The sequence below is a fragment of the Phyllobates terribilis genome, unplaced genomic scaffold (assembly GCF_046119375.1).
Source record: "Phyllobates terribilis strain yellow unplaced genomic scaffold, ASM4611937v1 Scaffold_4__5_contigs__length_816908805, whole genome shotgun sequence".
Classification (NCBI taxonomy): Eukaryota; Metazoa; Chordata; class Amphibia; order Anura; family Dendrobatidae; genus Phyllobates; species Phyllobates terribilis.
This window is the reverse complement of record NW_027362764.1, coordinates 592,282,135-592,305,235: the sequence shown is the minus strand read 5'-3', so window position 1 is coordinate 592,305,235 and position 23,101 is coordinate 592,282,135.

The window sequence follows — 23,101 nt, the reverse complement described above, 5'->3', positions numbered from 1 at the left end:
AGAACCTTCTGCGTCTGGTCCTGGATCCGACTCATAAAGATTCTGGGCATCAGTGCAGATCATTTCCTCGTCTGGATTCACAGAAGCGCTGGAGTCGACCTCTGATTCCCAGGCTATAGTATGAGTAAACAGCTCTGCAGACTCAACCATCTGTTCTACCTCATACTCAGACGGGCAGCTGGAGATTTGGGAGCTGTGAGGAAGCAAGTGCGATTTGGGTGACACCTTTGAGGACTGGAGTATTTGTGATGTTGAAGTTGATGTGGAGGAGAGCCCACTTAAAGGAGCACTTGATATCCGTTGAAGCACCTGCTGTTTTTGTGCCTCATCTGGAATTTGTAGCGATTGGCGTGGCCGTAAGAAAGGGATCTTATCACATTGTCCGCTAAAAGTAGACATTTTAGTTTGGCTGGAAGATGGTCTTTCTTCTGCAGATGTTACTGTTGCTTTAACACCTACCCCACGAACACAACCTTTTTTCCCCTTCCCAACACGCCTATTCCCCTTTCCACCAGCAGCAGGCCTTTTTCCACTCATTTTGGTGGTTAACTAATTCACAACTCTGGAGTTGTTTGCACAAAAAAACAATGGATGGTAACCGAGCAGAGCTGAGTGGCCAAACTGTGGTATTAGGCCAAAACTATTGGCTGGGTTAGATGCAGAAAAAAATTATTTTTAATTTGCAACCTGATGGAGGTCAGTATAGATGGACTAATAGACCAAGTCCCACACACTGCTAGAAGCCCAAATATTTTTTCAGAGCTAGATGCAGAAAAAAATTATTTTTAATTTGCAACCTGATGGAGGTCAGTATAGATGGACTAATAGACCAAGTCCCACACACCGCTAGAAGCCCAACTATTTTTTCAGAGCTAGATGCAGAAAAGAATTATATTCAATTTGCAACCTGCTGGAGGTCAGTATAGAAGGACTAATAGAACAAGTCCCACACACTGCTAGAAGCCCAAATATTTTTTCAGAGCTAAATGAAGAAAAAAATTATTTTTAATTTGCAACCTGATGGAGGTCAGTATAGGTGGACTAATAGACCAAGTCCCACACACTGCTAGAAGCCCAAATATTTTTTCAGAGCTAGATGAAGAAAAAAATTATTTTTAATTTGCAACCTGATGGAGGTCAGTATAGATGGACTAATAGACCAAGTCCCACACACCGCTAGAAGCCCAAATATTTTTTCAGAGCTAGATGCATAAAAAAATTATTTTTAATTTGCAACCTGATGGAGGTCAGTATAGATGGACTAATAGACCAAGTCCCACACACTGCTAGAAGCCCAAATATTTTTTCAGAGCTAGATGCAGAAAAAAATTATTTTTACTTTGCAACCTGATGGAGGTCAGTATAGATGGACTAATAGACCAAGTCCCACACACCGCTAGAAGCCCAACTATTTTTTCAGAGCTAGATGCAGAAAAAAATTATATTCAATTTGCAACCTGCTGGAGGTCAGTATAGAAGGACTAATAGAACAAGTCCCACACACTGCTAGAAGCCCAAATATTTTTTCAGAGCTAAATGAAGAAAAAAATTATTTTTAATTTGCAACCTGATGGAGGTCAGTATAGATGGACTAATAGACCAAGTCCCACACACTGCTAGAAGCCCAAATATTTTTTCAGAGCTAGATGCAGAAAAAAATTATATTCAATTTGCAACCTGATGGAGGTCAGTATAGATGGACTAATAGAATGATGCTATGCCCAAAAGATTTTACTTCACTAGGTGCAGTAAAAAAATTGGTATTCTATACACAGGTGTTATATCTTGCAACACAGATAGGCTACTCCACTGACTAACACACTCTGCAATAGGCCAAAAAGGATTAGCTTTGCTAGATTCAGCCAAATGCTGTGAAAAAAACTTGCACAGCACTGGCACAGACCTGCCTGGCAAAAACTGATAGGAACTCATGTAACCTAGTCCTGAAAAGAACTCCAATTACAATTAGTCTTTACTCCCACAACCTATCTATTTAAGAGCATAGACCTCCCTGATAAAAGTCGTAGGAAATGCTGTAACCTAGTCCTTAAAAGGACTGCAATCACAACTATTCCCTACTCCCAAGCTATCTGTATATTTGTGCGAAAATTGGCTTGAAATTAACAAGGTATAGCGCACACAGCAACAGCGGTGCCGTCTAACACGCAGCTGCAGCAGTGAGAAAATGGTGGCGATGAGGAAAATGGCTTGGTCTTATAGGGCAAGGACATGTGACATACACTGCCAATGACACATGCCCTTGCTTGTGTGAAAAAAAGCACTTCGCTCCGTGTGTGCGCTGCTGATAGGCTGACAGATTGCACCTCCCCACTGCAAATGCGGGAAAGAGAAAAAAAAATGGAGATCTTCATTGTTCCTGCAGAGATCCATCCCCTGCCCCTCCCCCCACCCCGCAGTACACTCAAACTGCGTATTAACATTAATTTTCATCATTACTGAGAAAAAATCCAGTTATGATTTTGGTGCACGAACAGTTATCGAACATAACCTCGAACAGCCAAATTTTTCTCAAATTGTTCGTGTTCGCCGAACGGCTCGAACACCGCCCAAAACAGCTCGAATTTGAGATTGGCGAACAGTTCGAGTAGAACAACGCTCATCTCTAACTCCAATGCCCCTTGGAAGTGACATGGAGGTCAGAGGGCCTTAACTAAACTGTTTTTTTCCATTTATAACAACTGGGTCTCCTGTGCACTGTTGGCCTAAGAAGTGAATGGAAGGCTTTCCAAAAATGATGAGGAACTGCAATGCCCCTTGAAACAGACGTGGATTACAGCGTACTAAAAACCTTCTACCCTTTATTGGGGAGTGGGTCTCCCTTAGTGTTGGCATATGCATTGAAAAGCAAAAGCTGACTAAAATTAGGAGGAAATGCAATGCCCGTTGGAAGAGTCGTGGAGGTTAGAGTTTATTAAAAACAACATTTCAATGCTCCTTGGAAGAGCTGTCGAATTCAGAGTGGTTTAACAAGACGGTTTTAATGCCCCTTGGAAGAGACGTGGAGGTCGCAGTAGCTTAACAAGACGGTTTTAATGCCCCTTGGAGGAATGGTGGAGGTCGCAGTAGCTTAACAAGACGGTTTTTATGCCCCTTGGAAGAGACGTGGAGGTCGCAGTAGCTTAACAAGATGGTTTTAATACCCCTTGGAAGAATGGTGGAGGAGCTATGACCGGCCATATCACAGTCCGTCTTGACACCGGTCAGCGGAACGGGACCACTTTTTCTATGATCCCCGTGTTTCTCCCCATCACTGCTCATCACCTCTGGAGCCGTGATAGTCATGAGGCAGCTACCATTGACCAAGTCCCTATCTGGCGTGACACTGGTCACCCGCACAGGACGACTTGCTTCCCGGTGTCCGTGCCTGCTCCTCTTGCCCATAGCACTTATGCTGGCACTTATGAGGCCTCAGGTGTGGGGTCCATCTTCTGCCTCTCCAGGCAGGCAAGGCTGATGTGACCCATTTGGTCACAAGTATAGCACTTACGGGAGTCAAATGCAGTCCAGGTGCCGGCAGATGGGGCTGAACCCCCTGAGGGCTGGCTGGAGCACTGGGGATGGTTGTAGGCTTTCCCCCTTTCCAGCTGGCGGCAGCGGACTGCCACACATCTGGTGTATGGTTGGCCTCATAGGCATCTGTGATCTGGGCTGCTTTGCCAGCTTTCTTTGGCTCCCGGTCAAGCACAAACTGTCGCACTTCCACTGGGCAAAGGCGAAGAAACTGGTCCTTCACCATAAGATCCTTCAGGTCCTCAAAGGTGGTAACCAATAGTTCTTGAACCCACTGCTCAAAGTTGGTCCTGAGCCCATGTACCACTTCACTGTAGAGGTCATGTGGTCCAAGTTGGAGGTCTCTGAACTTTTTTCCAGTAAACCTCCGGCGTCAGCTGGTACTTTTTTATCAGGGCCTGATTGACGGCCTCGTAGTCTCCATCTTGTTCTAGAGGGAGGGAAGAAAACACCTCCTGAGGTTAAATACCTGGCCCACTGGGCTTCAGGCAGCTGATACTGCCTGCAGGCTTTTTCAAACCGGCGCAGAAATATGTCCAAGTTCCCCTCTTTCTCCATTACAGGAAAATGCTCCGGACGGGGTTTAAAGCTGTTGGTGCTGTTGGACTCACGGATCTGCAGGGTGGTTGGTTCCTTCTGAATCCGGGATAGCTCCAGCTGGTGCCACTGCTCATCTTGCCACTTTCGCTCAGCAGCCTCTCGGTTGACTTGGGCCTGACGCCCAGCAGCCTCTTGCTCCTGAAATTTCATGATCAGCTGCAGTAGTCCATCATGAACTTCTGCAACGAGCAGCTCCAAGGCCATCTGCAGGTGGAGGTCCACACTTCCCTGGCTGTGGGTAAAGCTGGCAATCACAGGTGGGAACCATGCAGCATCGCCATCCAGGCCTTGGCTGGCTGCCCCATCATCAGGGCTCAGCGGCACATTGCAACAGTTCAGCAATCATTTGGGCCTTGTTTTTGCCCGTGGGGTCAATCTGTCTCAGCTCACAAAGGGCAGTGAGAGTGACCTTCGACTGCTGGGTATATCAGGGCTCTCCACGTGTAGCTATTGTTGCCAAATAAAACCTAGGACAGAAAAACAAGAGAAGGGAGGGGATGCAACTGCTACACGTATAGTAATATCCTGGATAAAAAATATTAAAATACAGTCTGATTTCTTGAAACTTTGCACAGAATTCTTGCAAGAACCATGCAAGTTTTCAGTGACAGGAATTATTGCTCAATCCAGCCACTGATGTTCTGTAATATCCCACCTCTGCCACCAATTTGTCAGGTATTCCACAAAGACGACACCAGGGATCACGCAATATCTCACTGTTGCTGTCACTATGTCATGGATTTCAATTAACAAGCAAAGTAGCACTCTGCAACGCTAAGTATGTGAATATGAGGTATGAAATATGAATAGCATTACTGCTGTAGAAAATAGAAATAAATTAGAAATATTAGCGCATAAATTGGCCAATCCATGCGTACATGACAGCCGCGGTAAGGCGTTTCTCAATGTCAGGACACTACCAATGGATACCTCTCTAAGGGACATCTGTCTGCTTATATGTGGGAAAGTAAGATCCTATTGCAATTAAAACCACCTGCGGCATAGGGGTGGAGTGCTAAGTTAAAGCTTAATCATAGATACAGAAAAAACTGACGGCACTTCCAATACAAGAAATAGGTGTGAACAGGTGCTTACTAGGAGAAGCTACCTCTATATACAATTAACAAACAAAGTAGCACTCTGCAACGCTAAGATTGTAAATATGAAGTATAAAATATGAATAGCATTACTGCTGTAGAAAATAGAAAAAAATGAAAAATGTTTTTGCATGTAAATATGAAGTGTGAAATAAGAATAGCATTACTGCTGTAGAAAATAGAAATAAATGAGAAATCTTAGCGCATAAATTGGCCAATTCATGTGTACCTGACAGCCGCTGTAAGGCATTTCTCAATGTGAGGACTAGAGATGAGCGGTGTTTGACTCGAACTGTTCACCAATCTCAAATTCGAGCTGTTTTGGGCGGTGTTTGAGCCGCTCGGAGAACACGAACAATTTGAAAAAATTTGGCTGTTCGAGGTTATGTTCGATAACTGTTCGTGCACCAAAATCATAACTGGATTTTTTCTCAGTAATGCTGAAAATTAATGTTAATACACAGTTTGAGTGTACAGCGGGGCGGGGGGAGGGGCAGGGGATGGATCTCTGCAGAAATAATGAAGATCTCCATTTTTTTTCTCTTTCCCGCATTTACAGTGGGGAGGTGCAATCTGTCGGCCTATCAGCAGCGCACACACGGAGCGAACCGCTTTTTTTCACACAAGCAAGGGCATGTGTCATTGGCAGTGTATGTCACATGTCCTTGCCCTTTAAGACCAAGCCATTTTCCCCGTCGCCACCATTTTCTCACTGCTGCAACAACGTGTTAGACGGCACCGCTGTTGCTGTGTGCGCTATATTTTGTTAATTTCAAGCCAATTTTCGCACAAATCTACAGATAGCTTGGGAGTAGGGAATAGTTGTGATTGCTGTCCTTTTAAGGACTAGGTTACATCATTTCCTACGACTTTTATCAGGCAGGTCTGTGCTCTTAAATAGATAGGTTGGGAGTAAAGACTAAATGTAATTGCAGTCCTTTTCAGGGCTAGGTTACATCAGTTCCTATCACTTTTATCAGACAGGTCTGTGCTCTTAAATAGGCAGGTTGGGAGTAAAGACTAATTGTAATTGCAGTCCTTTTGAGGGCTAGGTTACATCAGTTCCTATCACTTTTTGCCAGGCAGGTCTGTGCCAGTGCTGTGCAAGTTTTTTTCACAGCATTTGGCTAAATCTAGCAAAGCAAATCCTTTTTGGCCTCTTGCAGTGTGTGTTAGTCAGTGGAGTAGCCTATCTGTGTTGCAAGCTACACCACCTGTGTATAGAATACAATCTTTTTTACAGCACCTAGTGAAGTAAAACTTTTGGGCATAGCATCATTCTATTAGTCCATCTATACTAACCTCCACCAGGTTGCAAATTCAATATAATTTTTATCTGCATCTAGCTCTGAAAAAATATTTCAGCTTGTAGCAGTGTGTGGGACTTGTTCTATTAGTCCATCTATACTAACCTCCACCAGGTTGCAAATTCAATATAATTTTTTTCTGCATCTAGCTCTGAAAAAATATTTCGGCTTGTAGCAGTGTGTAGGACTTGTTCTGTTAGTCCATCTATCCTAACCTCCACCAGGTTGCAAATTCAATATAATTTTTTTCTGCATGTAGCTCTGAAAAATTATTTCGGCTTGTAGCAGTGTGTGGGACTTGTTCTAGTAGTCCATCTATACTAACCTCCACCAGGTTGCAAATTCAATATAATTTTTTTCGGCACCTAGCTCTGAAAAAATATTTCGGCTTGTAGCAGTGTGTGGGACTTGTTCTGTTAGTCCATCTATACTAACCTCCACCAGACTGCAAATTCAATCTAATTTTTTTCTGCATCTAGCTCTGAAAAAATATTTCGGCTTGTACCAGTGTGTGGGACTTGTTCTATTAGTCCATCTATACTAACCTCCACCAGGTTGCAAATTCAATATAATTTTTTTCGGCACCTAGCTCTGAAAAAATATTTCGGCTTGTAGCAGTGTGTGGGACTTGTTCTATTAGTCCATCTATACTAACCTCCACCAGGTTGCAAATTCAATCTCATTTTTTTCTGCATCTAGCTCTGAAAAAATATTTCGGCTTGTACCAGTGTGTGGGACTTGTTCTATTAGTCCATCTATACTAACCTCCACCAGGTTGCAAATTCAATATAATTTTTTTCTGCATCTAGCTCTGAAAAAATATTTCGGCTTGTAGCAGTGTGTGGGACTTGTTCTATTAGTCCATCTATACTAACCTCCACCAGGTTGCAAATTCAATATAATTTTTTTCTGCACCTAGCTCTGAAAAAATATTTCGGCTTGTATCAGTGTGTGGGACTTGTTCTATTAGTCCATCTATACTAACCTCCACCAGGTTGCAAATTCAATCTCATTTATTTCTGCATCTAGCTCTGAAAAAATATTTCGGCTTGTACCAGTGTGTGGTGCTTGTTCGATTAGTCCATCTATACTAACCTCCACCAGGTTGTAAATTCAATATAATTTTTTTCTGCATCTAGCTCTGAAAAAATATTTCGGCTTGTAGCAGTGTGTAGGACTTGTTCTGTTAGTCCATCTATACTAACCTCCACCAGGTTGCATATTCAATATAATTTTTTTCTGCATCTAGCTCTGAAAAATTATTTCGGCTTGTAGCAGTGTGTGGGACTTGTTCTATTAGTCCATCTATACTAACCTCCACCAGGTTGCAAATTCAATATAATTTTTTTCTGCACCTAGCTTTGAAAAAATATTTCGGCTTGTAGCAGTGTGTGGGACTTGTTCTATTAGTCCATCTATACTAACCTCCACCAGGTTGCAAATTCAATCTCATTTTTTTCTGCATCTAGCTCTGAAAAAATATTTTGGCTTGTAACAGTGTGTGGGACTTGTTCTATTAGTCCATCTATACTAGCCTCCACCAGGTTGCAAATTCAGTACAATTTTTATCTGCATCTAACACAGCCAAAACTTTTGGGCTAATACCACAGTTTGGCCATTCAGCTCTTCTCGGTTCCCATCCATTGTTTTTTGTGCAAACAACTCCAGAGTTGTGAATTAGTTAACCACCAAAATGAGTGGAAAAAGGCCTGCTGCTGGTGGAAAGGGGAATAGGCGTGTTGAGAAGGGAAAAAAAGGTTGTGTCCGTGGGGTAGGTGTTAAAGCAACAGTAACATCTGCAGAAGAAAGACCATCTTCCAGCCAAACTAAGATGTCTACTTCTTTCAGTGGACAATGTGATAAGATCCCATACTTACGGCCACGCCAATCGCTATAAATTCCAGATGAGGCACAAAAACAGCAGGTGCTTCAACGGATATCAAGTGCTCCTTTAAGTGGGCTCACCTCCACCTCAACTATAACATCACAAATACTCCAGTCCTCAGAGGTGTCACCCCAATCGCACTTGCTTCTTCACAGCTCCCAAGTCTCCAGCTGCCTGTCTGAGTATGGGGTAGAACAGATGGTTGAGTCTGCAGAGCTGTTTACTCATACTATAGCCTGGGAATCAGAGGTCGGCTCCAGAGCTTCTGTGAATCCAGACAAGGAAATGATCTGCACTGATGCCCAGAATCTTTATGAGTCGGATCCAGGAACAGACGCAGAAGGTTCTGACCATAATGTAGACCCTCGTTCCCAAACTGTAACTCCAGTTGGTGGAGACAATGAGGAAGACGATGATGAGACACAAATACCTGATTTGAGCGACAATTTGAGTTTTTTGTCAGGGCAGGAAGAGGTTGGCTCTGAGGACGACGGGTGTGATAACACACAGGGTGATGATGACGAGGTTGGAGATCCCACTTACTGTCAAACCACAGTCAGCCAGTCGATGAGGTCAACAGAGGAGGTGGAGGAGGATGCTAGTGACAATGAGGTCAGGTAGCGCCTTCCCGGACAGAGACCTAGTACTGGAAGCACGTCAACAACTGCATCCTCAAACACAACTCTGCCTCTGACCACAAGTCGTGGTGGCTCTTCAGGTCGCATGGGTGCTAAGCCTTGCATAGCCTGGGCATTTTTTCAAATCGATAAAGATGACCAACTCATGTTATCTGTAACATTTGTCAGCAAAAGCTAAGTAGAGGCCAAAAAATACATAGTTTGAGTACTTCATGCATGAATCGGCACATGGATATGAAGCATAAGTTGCAGTGGGAAGCTCACTGTGCTACAATGCGGCCTAGCCGGCCGGGCCAACCACCGTCTGCCACATCTTGTGCATCCGCGGCCTCTTCATCCTCTGTGACTGGGGGGACAGCAGTCACACCTGTTTTGGGACGCAGACCTGCCGCCTCTTTACCTGCAACAGCCAGCGTGATGGGCAGGTCATCATTTTCTTTGGAGGTGGAAACACCAGCTGGTGTTCAGCGCTGTCCGACATCGATAGCACCACCTTTGGATCAAGGCAACCTAACATGTCCGCCTGCATCTTCCTCACAGACCGGCAGTTTGCCGGGGACACCCTTCTCAACCCCGTCTAAGCACAACAGCCAGCCCTCTGTATCTCAGATGTGGACATGTCGCTGACTGGGCACTGGGAAACTATGGTGACAGCAGGACAAGGGGCTGCTGTCCAAGTCTTGCCGTCCCCACGAGTTGTGCGTCAATCTTCTTTATCTCAAAGTTCCTCCACTGCTTCTGCCTCCTCAACCTCCTCTCGGTCCTCCACCTGCACCCAAAGCCTGTCTGGTCATGCCACAAGCTTTCTAACTGCACTGAAGGGATCCTGCATACCTCCTTACTATGCTGGCAGCAGGGCTCAACGTCATCAGGCAGTTTTTACTTTGAAATGTCTGGGAAATGTGAGTCACACAGCTGAGGAGTTGTGGTCAGCTCTGGAGAAGCAGTTCCATGAATGGTTGTCTCCACTGGACCGGAATCCAGGGAAGGCCGTGTGCGACAATGCTGCAAACCTGGGTGCGGCCCTTCGCCGGGGCAATGTCACACACGTGCCTTGTATGGCTCACGTGTTGAACCTGGTTGTCCAGCAATTTTTAGCCCACTATCCCGGACTAGATGGCCTTCTGCAGAGGGCACGGTCGCTGTGTGCTCACTTCCGCCATTTGCATCCCGCAGCTCAGCGACTTACATCTCTACAGAAGTCGTTGGGCCTGCCACTTCACCGGCTAAAATGCGATGTGCCTACCCGGTGGAATTCAACTCTGCACATATTGCAGCGACTGTGGCAGCACCGACAAGCCCTGGTGCAATACGTTGTGACGTATAGCCTGTGCCAACGAGATCCAGAGGTGGGGCAAATCACGCTGGAGGAGTTGTCTCAGATCAGGGACCTATGCACCCTTCTGCAAAGTTTTGAAATGGCGACGAAGATGTTTAGTGCTGACGATGCCATTATCAGCATGACTATTCCGGTGATTTACATGCTGGAGCACATGTTAAACAGAATTCGGAGTCAGGTGGTGGCACAAGAAGAGGTGGAGGAAGTAGAGGAGGAGGAGTTGTATGCGGAAGGGCTAACATCTGCAAGGTCCAGACGGTCGGCAGCACCAAGGCGGCAGGCATGTGAGGGTGGGGGAGATGGTTTTACCAGGGCGCATGGTAGCAGCCAAACTAGTGAGGAAGGTGCAGGAGCCCAAGAAGAAGTGGAGGACGAACTGATGGAAGACTCAACAGATGAGGGAGACCTTGATCACATTTCTGTTGTGCGAAGTTGGGGGGAGAGCGCAGAGGAAGGAAGCATGATTGTTACCTCGCCACCAACACAACAGGGACTTGGTGCTCCTGGATGCGCAAGACACATGAGTGCCTTCTTGCTGCACTACCTGCAACATCACCCTCGAATTGTGAGAATTAGAAATAATCCTGACTACTGGGTTGCCACACTGTTAGATCCCCGGTACAAAAGTAAATTTGCAGAAATTATTCCTGCCATAGAAAGAGATGCACGCATGCAGGAGTATCAGCAGAGACTGTTGCAGAATCTTACATGTTCTTTTACCCCAAAACACTAGTGGTGCACGTAGTGAATCTCACAGTTCCAACTTGCCAACCGTGGGACCGTCGAGTGTTCAGCACTCAAAACGTAACAGAAACACAGTATCTGCTGGTAACTAGTGTTGAGCCACCCCCGTAGTGTTTGAGTTCGGTTCGGTTCGTCGAACACCCGTGTGTTCGCCGAACTGTTCGTCGAACTGTTCGTCGAACACCTTCGAACACCGTTAAAACCAATGGCAGGCAAACAAAAACACATAGAAACACATAGAAAACACCTTCAAAGGTGTCCAAAAGCTGACAAACTGCTCAGAAGACACAACTAACACATGGAAAAGTGACAAGTACATATAGTCATGCGAAAAGAAAAGAGGTGGAGGAGTAAAAGGAGGGGGAGACACAGATATAGGCATGTCATGCCCTTCTAAAATCCAAAAAGTGAGAAGCCGAGACGGCCGTGTCGCCGGGTTTGTGCCAGAGCCGTGGTGAACCCTGACGGCCAGCCCCCCTCTCCCAATACTGGTGCCTGTCCGCTGGTGGGTCGAGAGAGCCCCCCTGTGGTGGAGGCAGCTCTAAGCTTTTAAATTTAAATTGTCCCTCTAATTTGAATGAATACACTTTAAATCCATTTACAAGGATCTATTGGAGGGCAAGTCTCATGCCAGCAGCCGCGTAATTCCAGCTCCAGTAGCGTCCACTAAAGCTGCTGCAGTTAAAAAGCTTTTATAAGGATCGAGCTCGGCTGTCCACCGCAAGGCATCCTAGTGCCAGTCCCAGCCCCTATGCCTTGGGGTGCCTCCTGATGCTCTTCACTAAGTATCCCGTGGTCCCGAAGCATTTCCTTTGAAAAAATTAAGTGTCCAAACTACAGGTGGTGTAGCTTGCTTAACAGCCGGGATAATCCGCTGACTAGCAGACACTGCTACTAGGCACAAAGTATTTCCTGGGCTAGATGCAGTTAAAAATTTGTAAGTAGATACTCTCGTTGGATGCTGAGAAAGCATTCCATAGAGTCTCCTGGCACGCCATATATGATTCTCTTAAAAAGCTTGGGGTAGGGGTCTAGGGGACCCTTTTATAGCCAAAATCACGGCCCTGTATCACAATACGTCACCTAGGCTGAAGATAAATGGAACTGTAGCACCAAGGGCTCGGTTGCTACAGACGTATTGCACCTCACCCAGAGGTGTGATATCTCACTCTCAGATAAGGATGGAGTGTGGATCAGGACCCGACACCTGCATGCATTACACCACATTGCCGTGGGGCAGGGCGACCAATATGCCCCTGAGATGGGCACGACAGTCCCTGTCCCTGGCTGGAGTGGGGGGAGGGAACACTGAGGAAGGGGAACCCTGCAGTGCAGGAGCAGGGAGGAAGCAGTTCCTGGGTGCATTGAGAAGGGAGTATAAAAGGTGGGCACCATCTTAGTTCAGTGCAGAGAAGTCTGAGCAGAAGTGGCAGGGAGCAGGGGCTCTGCATGAGCTCTGCTCCGGAGGCGGGCCTAGTAACAGAGGCCCAGGCCTGCAAGAGGGAGAAGGAAGGAAGAGGAGCGGAGAAGGCTCCAGGAACGAGGAATGAAGGGATCCCAGGGGTGCGGACGGGCGAGTTTCCACCGCACGCCCGAATCCACCTGCGTTGAGGGGTCAGGCCAAAGGGGGAGACTGGTCCCCGAACTAGTGGAGGCAGGAAACGACCCTCAGCTAGAAACCGGAGGCTCTGACATTTTATGTGGCGCAGCCCCTTGCTCCACCCGCTAGGAAGGCACCACATAGGGTCAGGGAAACTGGCGCCAAGTTTACCAAGAGGAGGCCCGAGGCAGCCGGACAGAAGTGTTGGTAAGAAAGGCCAGACAAAGGACACTCAAAGGGGGTCCTGTGAAGCGCTCCAAAGTTATCTGGGAGTTGTCTGAGCCCCTCACCTGGTGAGCACAGTACGACGTGGGCAGCCGTTACCTGCAGACGTGGTCTGGATAATAAGAACTGTGAGTAAAGGCCCTGAACTGCATCACTGACTCCGTGTCGTTACTGCTGCTGCCCTTCACCATCACCCCCATCCTCCGCATACACTGCCCTGAGGCTATACTCCTCCCGTGGGGAGTTATGCTACGCTCTGCTGCACCCACAACACCAGCCTTAGCGGTCTGCCCTGTAGCGGCGGTTCACTCTGACCGCAATCCACGGGTGGCGTAGTCGGACATTTAAACATCAAAACCACATAAATAGTTCCGCCACTGGTTTGACCGCCCTGAGCCACGGAACCGGATCGCCGCCACGAAGACTACAACCACCAGCATCCACCAAAAAGGGTCCGGCTCCGGGTGTCCCAAGGCCCAGGGGGTGCGTCAGAACATTTTCATCACCTTTCACAATCACCAATGGGACAAGGCAGGGATGTCCTCTGTCCCCTCTCTTATACATCCTAGTGACGGAGCACCTGCTCTCATCAATTCGCCATAACCCCAATATTAGGTGGATTGAGGTGGGAGGCACCGAGTACAAGTGCTCTCTATTTGCTGATGATGTCCTAGTATATATCACTCAATCACATATATCCATCCCTGCTGTTATGGCTGAAATAGATCACTTTGTTACATGGTAAAATTTTAAAATCAATGCAGCGAAGTCTGAGGCCCTCGATGTCTCCCTCCCTAAATCCATATAGGATTCCATCCAGTCCAACTTTCCCTTTGCCTGGCCCTCACAGGGTATCAAATACTTAGGAATTCCTATTCATAGAGACCTCTCCCATCTATGTTATCTTAATTTTGGGCCCTTTATTGAACAATTCCATACAGACCACGGTTGGCAAGTTAGAACTGTAAGATTCACTACGTGAACCACTGGTGTTTTGTGGAAAAGCACATGTACACCGCGTTACAAATTATTATGCAAAAAGTGTTTAGGAGTGATAAGGGAAGAATTTGTTTGTTTGTCAGTTAAACTCATTGATGGTGATGTGTGTCAGGGCTCTTTATTAGAGATGAGCGTTGTTCTACTCGAACTGTTCGCCAATCTCAAATTCGAGCTGTTTTGGGCGGTGTTCGAGCCAGTCGGCGAACACGAACAATTTGAGAAAAATTCGGCTGTTCGAGGTTATGTTCGATAACTGTTCGTGCACCAAAATCATAACTGGATTTTTTCTCAGTAATGATGAAAATTAATGTTAATACGCAGTTTGAGTGTACAGCGGGGCGGGGGGAGGGACAGGGGATGGATCTCTGCAGGAACAATGAAGATCTCCATTTTTTTTTCTCTTTCCCGCATTTGCAGTGGGGAGGTGCAATCTGTCAGCCTATCAGCAGCGCACACACGGAGCGAAGTGCTTTTTTTCACACAAGCAAGGGCATGTGTGATTGGCAGTGTATGTCACATGTCCTTGCCCTATAAGACCAAGCCATTTTCCCCGTCGCCACCATTTTCTCACTGCTGCAGCTGCGTGTTAGACGGCACCGCTGTTGCTGTGTGCGCTATACCTTGTTAATTTCAAGCCAATTTTCGCACAAATATACAGATAGCTTGGGAGTAGGGAATAGTTGTGATTGCAGTCCTTTTAAGGACTAGGTTACAGCATTTCCTACGACTTTTATCAGGCAGGTCTGTGCTCTTAAATAGATAGATTGTGGGAGTAAAGACTAATTGTAATGGAGTCCTTTTCAGGACTAGGTTACATCAGTTCCTATCAGTTTTTGCCAGGCAGGTCTGTGCCAGTGCTGTGCAAGTTTTTTTCACAGCATTTGGCTGAATCTAGCAAAGCTAATCCTTTTTGGCCTATTGCAGAGTGTGTTAGTCAGTGGAGTAGCCTATCTGTGTTGCAAGATATACCACCTGTGTATAGAATACCAATTTTTTTACTGCACCTAGTGAAGTAAAATCTTTTGGGCATAGCATCATTCTATTAGTCCATCTATACTGACCTCCATCAGGTTGCAAATTAAAAATATTTTTTTTCTGCATCTAGTTCTGAAAAAATATTTGGGCTTCTAGCAGTGTGTGGGACTTGGTCTATTAGTCCATCTATACTGACCTCCATCAGGTTGCAAATTAAAAATATTTTTTTTCTGCATCTAGCTCTGAAAAAATATTTGGGCTTCTAGCAGTGTGTGGGACTTGGTCTATTAGTCCATCTATACTGACCTCCATCAGGTTGCAAATTAAAAATAATTTTTTTCTTCATTTATCTCTGAATAAATATTTGGGCTTCTAGCAGCGTGTGGGACTTGTTCTATTAGTCCATCTATACTGACCTCCATCAGGTTGCAAATTAAAAATAATTTTTTTCTGCATCTAGCTCTGAAAAAATATTTGGGCTTCTAGCAGTGTGTGGGACTTGGTCTATTAGTCCATCTATACTGACCTCCATCAGGTTGCAAATTAAAAATAATTTTTTTCTGCATCTAGCTCTGAAAAAATATTTGGGCTTCTAGCAGTGTGTGGGACTTGGTCTATTAGTCCATCTATACTGACCTCCATCAGGTTGCAAATTAAAAATAATTTTTTTCTTCATTTATCTCTGAAAAAATATTTGGGCTTCTAGCAGCGTGTGGGACTTGTTCTATTAGTCCATCTATACTGACCTCCATCAGGTTGCAAATTAAAAATAATTTTTTTCTGCATGTAGCTCTGAAAAAATATTTGGGCTTCTAGCAGTGTGTGGGACTTGGTCTATTAGTCCATCTATACTGACCTCCATCAGGTTGCAAATTAAAAATAATTTTTTTCTGCATCTAGCTCTGAAAAAATATTTGGGCTTCTAGCAGTGTGTGGGACTTGGTCTATTAGTCCATCTATACTGACCTCCATCAGGTTGCAAATTAAAAATAATTTTTTTCTGCATCTAGCTCTGAAAAAATATTTGGGCTTCAAGCAGTGTGTGGGACTTGGTCTATTAGTCCATCTATACTGACCTCCATCAGGTTGCAAATTAAAAATAATTTTTTTCTGCATCTAGCCCAGCCAATAGTTTTGGCCTAATACCACAGTTTGGCCACTCAGCTCTGCTCGGTTACCATCCATTGTTTTTTTGTGCAAACAACTCCAGAGTTGTGAATTAGTTAACCACCAAAATGAGTGGAAAAAGGCCTGCTGCTGGTGGAAAGGGGAATAGGCGTGTTGGGAAGGGGAAAAAAGGTTGTGTCCGTGGGGTAGGTGCAGAAGAAAGACCATCTTCCAGCCAAACTAAAATGTCTACTTCTTTTAGCGGACAATGTGATAAGATCCCTTTCTTACGGCCACGCCAATCGCTACAAATTCCAGATGAGGCACAAAAACAGCAGGTGCTTCAACGGATATCAAGTGCTCCTTTAAGTGGGCTCTCCTCCACATCAACTTCAACATCACAAATACTCCAGTCCTCAAAGGTGTCACCCAAATCGCACTTGCTTCCTCACAGCTCCCAAATCTCCAGCTGCCCGTCTGAGTATGAGGTAGAACAGATGGTTGAGTCTGCAGAGCTGTTTACTCATACTATAGCCTGGGAATCAGAGGTCGACTCCAGCGCTTCTGTGAATCCAGACGAGGAAATGATCTGCACTGATGCCCAGAATCTTTATGAGTCGGATCCAGGACCAGACGCAGAAGGTTCTGACCATAATGTAGACCCTCATTCCCAAACTGTAACTCCTGTTGGTGGAGACAATGAGGAAGACGATGATAAGACTCAAATACCTGATTGGAGCGACAACTTTAGTTTTTTGTCAGGGCAGGAACAGGTTGGCTCTGAGGACGACGGGTGTGATAACGCACAGGGTGATGATGATGAGGTCGGAGATCCCACTTACTGTCAACCCACAGTCAGCCAAGAGATGAGGTCAGCAGAGGAGGTGGAGGAAGATGCTAGTGACGACGAGGTCAGGTTGCGCCTTCCTGGACAGAGACGTAGTACTGGAAGCACGTCAACAACTGCATCCTCAAACACAACTCTGCCTCTCACCACAAGTCGTGGTGGCTCTTCAGGTCGCATGGGTGCTAAGCCTTGCATAGCCTGGGCATTTTTTCAGATCGATAAAGATGACCCAACTCGTGTTATCTGTAACATTTGTCAGCAAAAGCTAAGTAGAGGCCAAAAAATACATAGTTTGAGTACTTCATGCATGAACCGGCACATGGACATGAAGCATAAGTTGCAGTGGGAAGCTCAGTGTGCTACAATGCGGCCTAGCCGGCCGGGCCAATCACCGTCTGCCATATCTTGTGCATCCGCGGCCTCTTCATCCTCTGTGACTGGGGGGACAGCAGTCACACCTGTTTTGGGGCGCAGACCTGCCACCTCTTTACCCGCAACAGCCAGCGTGATTGGCAGGTCATCATTTTCTTTGGAGGTGGTAACACCAGCTGGTGTTGAGCGCTGTCCGACATCGATAGCACCACCTTTGGATCAAGGCAACCTAACATGTCCGCCTGCATCTTCCTCACAGACCGGCAGTTTGCCGGGGACACCCTTATCAACCCCGTCTAAGCACAATAGCCAGCCCTCGGTCCCTCAGATGTGGACAAGTAAAAGACCATTTCCTCCTAGCCATGAGAAAGCTAAGAGGTTGAATTTCACCATCTGCAAGCTCTTGGCTACAGAAATGCTGCCTTTCCGCCTGGTGGACACAGAGGATTTTCGAGACCTTATGTCCGTCGCAGTGCCCCAGTACCAGATGCCCAGTCGGCACTACTTCTCAAAGAAAGGTGTGCCTGCGCTCCACCAGCATGTCGCACACAACATCACCGCTTCTTTGAGAAACTCTGTGTGTGACAGGGTGCATTTCACCACAGACACTTGGACGAATAGGCATGGACAGGGGCGTTACATGTCGCTGACTGGGCACTGGGTAACTATGGTGACAGCAGGACAAGGGGCTGCTGTCCAAGTCTTGCCGTCCCCACGAGTTGTGCGTCAATCCTCTTTATGTCAAAGTTCCTCCACTGCTTCTGCCTCCTCAACCTCCTCTCGGTCTTCCACCTGCACCCAAAGCCTGTCTGGTCATGCCACAAGCTTTCTAACTGCGCAGAAGGGATCCTGCACACCTCCTTACTATGCTGGCAGTAGGGCTCAACATCATCAGGCGGTTTTTACATTGAAATGTCTGGGAAATGTGAGTCACACAGCTGAGGAGTTGTGGTCAGCTCTGGAGAACCAATTTCATGAATGGTTGTCTCCACTGGACCTGAAACCAGGGAAGGCCGTGTGCGACAATGCTGCAAACCTGGGTGCGGCCCTTCGCCGGGGCAATGTCACACACGTGCCTTGTATGGCTCACGTGTTGAACCTGGTTGTCCAGCAATTTTTAGCCCACTATCCCAGACTAGATGGCCTTCTGCAGAGGGCACGGTCGCTGTGTGCTCACTTCCGCCGTTCGCATCCCGCAGCTCAGCGACTTACATCTCTACAGAAGTCGTTGGGCCTGCCACTTCACCGGCTAAAATGCGATGTGCCTACCCGGTGGAATTCAACTCTGCACATGTTGCAGCGACTGTGGCAGCACCGACAAGCCCTGGTGCAATACGTTCTGACGTATAGCCTGGGCCAACGAGATTCAGAGGTGGGGCAAATCACGCTGGAGGAGTGGTCTCAGATCAGGAACCTATGCACCCTTCTGCACAGTTTTGAAATGGCGACGAAGATGTTTAGTGCTGACGATGCCATTATCAGCATGACTATTCCGGTGATTTACATGCTGGAGCACATGTTAAACAGAATTCGGAGTCAGGTGGTGGCACAAGAGGAGGTGGAGGAAGTAGAGGAGGAGGAGTTGTATGCGGAAGGGCTAACATCTGCAAGGTCCAGACGGTCGGCAGCACCAAGGCGGCAGGCATGTGAGGGTGGGGGAGATGGTTTTACCAGGGCGCATGGTAGCAGCCAAACTTGTGAGGAAGGTGCAGGAGCCCAGGAAGAAGTGGAGGACGAACTGATGGAAGACTCATCAGATGAGGGAGACCTTGATCACATTTCTGTTGTGCGAGGTTGGGGGGAGAGGACAGAGGAAGGAAGCATGATTGTTACCTCGCCACCAACACAACAGGGACTTGGTGCTCCTGGATGCGCAACACACATGAGTGCCTTCTTGCTGCACTACCTGCAACATGACCCTCGAATTGTGAGAATTAGAAATAATCCTGACTACTGGGTTGCCACACTGTTAGATCCCCGGTACAAAAGTAAATTTGCAGAAATTATTCCTGCCATAGAAAGGGATGCACGCATGCAGGAGTATCAGCAGAGACTGTTGCAGAATCTTACATGTGCTTTTCCACAAAATACCAGTGGTGCACGTAGTGAATCTCACAGTTCCAACTTGCCAACCGTGGGACCGTCAAGTGTTCAGCACTCAAACCGTAACAGAACCACAGTATCTGCTGGTAACATCAATTTTGCGGAATCATTTCACCACTTTTTTAGCCCATCCTTTGCAAGGCCACAGGAGACAAGAAGTCTGACACATAGTCAACGCCTAGAGACGATGGTACAGGAGTATCTCCAAGTAAACATTGAAGCCACGACTGTGTCACTGGACCCTTGCTCTTTTTGGGCTTCCAATCTGGATAAATGGCCGGAGCTAGCCACTTACGCCTTGGAGATCTTGTCATGCCCCGCAGCCAGCGTTCTGTCTGAACGTGTGTTCAGCGCTGCTGGTGGTGTGCTGACAGATAAGCGCACGCGGCTCTCCACTGATAATGTAGACAGACTCACGTTCATAAAGATGAACAAATCATGGATCCGAAACGACTTTTCTACCCCTGTGTCATCCTGGGGAGAGTAAAAGCTTGATGATTGGTTAAAATCACCCTACCAACCGTTTTAAGCTTTCAAATTACTAATCATGTTTATCTGTATCTTGACTGGAAAATAATTTGGGCTTTGTAGCAGTGTGCAGCACTGATCCTATTAGGCCATCTATAATAAGCTTCACCAGATTTAAAATTAAAAATAATTTTTAGCTGCATCTAGCCCGGAAAATAATTTTGGGGCTCCGAGATGCGCAAGACACATAAGTGCCTTCTTGCTGCACTACCTGCAGCATGACCCTCATATTGTCAGAATTCGAAGTAATCATGACTACTGGGTTGCCACACTCTTAGATCCCCCAAACTTTTCGATCAACCTTTTCATTTTAATAAAGACCAAAAAAATGGTCATTTTTGAAATTATAAGCATTAGCAGGTTGTTAGAAACTGAAATCAAACAGTTTTCAACTCAAAACTTTATTCTAGGTGATGTTACATTTTCACATAGGACCCCTTGTTCGAAAGGAGCTTCTGAACTCTCTCGTCCATTGAATTTGTCAGGTTTTGGATGGTTTCTGCTTCAATTGTTTTGCATGAGGACAGAATACCCTCCCAGAGCTGTTGCTTAGATGTGAACTGCCTCCCGCCATCATAGACACTCCTTTTAATGATGCTCCAAAGGTTCTGAATGGGGTAGAGGTCAGGGGAGCATGGGGGTCACACCATAAGTTTGTCCCCTTTTATGCCCATATCAGCCAGAGATGCAGATGTTTTATGTGCAGCATGAGATGGTGCATTATCATGCAGAAAAATGATCTTGCTGTGAAATACACGGTTCTTCTTCTTGAACCATGGCAGGAAGTGCTGTTTGAGAAAATCCACATACATTATGGAGTTCATCTTTAGCGCCTTCAGGGATCCTAAAGGGGCCGACAATCTCTCTCCCCATGATTCCAGCCCAAAACATTACTCCACCTCCTCCTTGTTGGCGCTGTAGCCGTGTTTGCGTGGGGTGTCCATCAACCAGCCATCCTCCACTCCATTCATCTGGACCATCGAGCGCTGCACGGCACTCATCCGTGAACAAAACAGTTTTGAAATCAGTCTTCATGTAATGTTCGGCCCACTGGAGCCGTTTCTGCTTGTGTGAAGTGGATAGAGGAGGTCGACAGGATGGCGTATGCACAGCTGCAAACCTCTGAAGGACCCTGCATCTTGTTGTTCGGGGGACGTTGGAGGCACAAGCAGCTTCAAAAACTTGTCTGCTGCTATGACAAGGCTTTTTTGCCGCTGCTGTTTCAACCTGACGTAATTGCCTGTAGGAAAGAGTCCTCAATTTGCCCTTATCAGCACGCACACGTGTGTACTGTGAATCAGCTACATACTTCTTGATTGCCAAGACACTTCATCCTGATCATCGCACAATGTTGATTGTAGTCATGCCTTGACCTAAACACTCCACAATTTGTTGCTTCTCAGCAGCCGACACATCCTTTTTCTTTCCCATTTTGGCAGAAAATGTAGGCTGCTTAATAATGTGAGAGAGCCTTCTTAAGTAGTCTTGCCTTTCATTGGACACACCTGCCAAACTAATTAGCACAGGTGTCTGCAATTGTTTACAGTGATATAAAGAGCCTTGACACACATCACCATCAATGAGTTTAACTGACAAACAAACAAATTCTTCCCTTATCACTCCTAAACACTTTTTGCATAATAATTTGGAACGCGGTGTACATGTGCTTTTCCACAAAACACCAGTGGTTCACGTAGTGAATCTTACAGTTCTAACTTGCCAACCGTGGTCTGTATGGAATTGTTCAATAAAGGGCCCAAAATTAAGATAACATAGATGGGAGAGGTCTCTATGAATAGGAATTCCTAATTATTTGATACCCTGTGAGGGCCAGGCAAAGGGAAAGTTGGACTGGATGGAATCCTATATGGATTTAGGGAGGGAGACATCGAGGGCCTCAGACTTCGCTGCATTGATTTTAAAATTTTACCATGTAACAAAGTGATCTATTTCAGCCATAACAGCAGGGATGGATATATGTGATTGAGTGATATATACTAGGACATCATCAGCAAATAGAGAGCACTTGTACTCGGTGCCTCCCACCTCAATCCACCTAATATTGGGGTTATGGCGAATTGATGAGAGCAGGTGCTCCGTCACTAGGATGTATAAGAGAGGGGACAGAGGACATCCCTGCCTTGTCCCATTGGTGATTGTGAAAGGTGATGAAAATGTTCTGACGCACCCCCTGGGCCTTGGGACACCCGGAGCCGGACCCTTTTTGGTGGATGCTGGTGGTTGTAGTCTTCGTGGCGGCGATCCGGTTACGTGGCTCAGGGCGGTCAAACCAGTGGCGGAACTATTTATGTGGTTTTGATGTTTAAATGTCCGACTACGCCACCCGTGGATTGCGGTCAGAGTGAACCGCCGCTACAGGGCAGACCGCTAAGGCTGGTGTTGTGGGTGCAGCAGAGCGTAGCATAACTCCCCACGGGAGGAGTATAGCCTCAGGGCAGTGTATGCGGAGGATGGGGGTGATGGTGCAGGGAAGCAGCAGTAACGACACGGAGTCAGTGATGCAGTTCAGGGCCTTTACTCACAGTTCTTATTATCCAGACCACGTCTGCAGGTAACGGCTGCCCACGTCGTACTGTGCTCACCAGGTGAGGGGCTCAGACAACTCCCAGATAACTTTGGAGCGCTTCACAGGACCCCCTTTGTGTGTCCTTTGTCTGGCCTTTCTTACCAACACTTCTGTCCGGCTGCCTCGGGCCTCCTCTTGGTAAACTTGGCGCCAGTTTCCCTGACCCTATGTGGTGCCTTCCTAGCGGATGGAGCAAGGGGCTGCGCCACATAAAATGTCAGAGCCTCCGGTTTCTAGCTGAGGGTCGTTTCCTGCCTCCACTAGTTCGGGGACCGGTCTCCCCCTTTCGCCTGACCCCTCCACGCAGGTGGATTCGGGCGTGCGGTGGCGACTCGCCCGTCCGCACCCCTGGGATCCCTTCATTCCTCGTTCCTGGAGCCTTCTCCGCTCCTCTTCCTTCCTTCTCCCTCTTGCAGGCCTGGGCCTCTGTTACTAGGCCCGCCTCCGGAGCAGAGCTCATGCAGAGCCCCTGCTCCCTGCCACTTCTGCTCAGACTTCTCTGCACTGAACTAAGATTGTGCCCACCTTTTATACTCCCTTCTCAATGCACCCAGGAACTGCTTCCTCCCTGCTCCTGCACTGCAGGGTTCCCCTTCCTCAGTGTTCCCTCCCCCCAC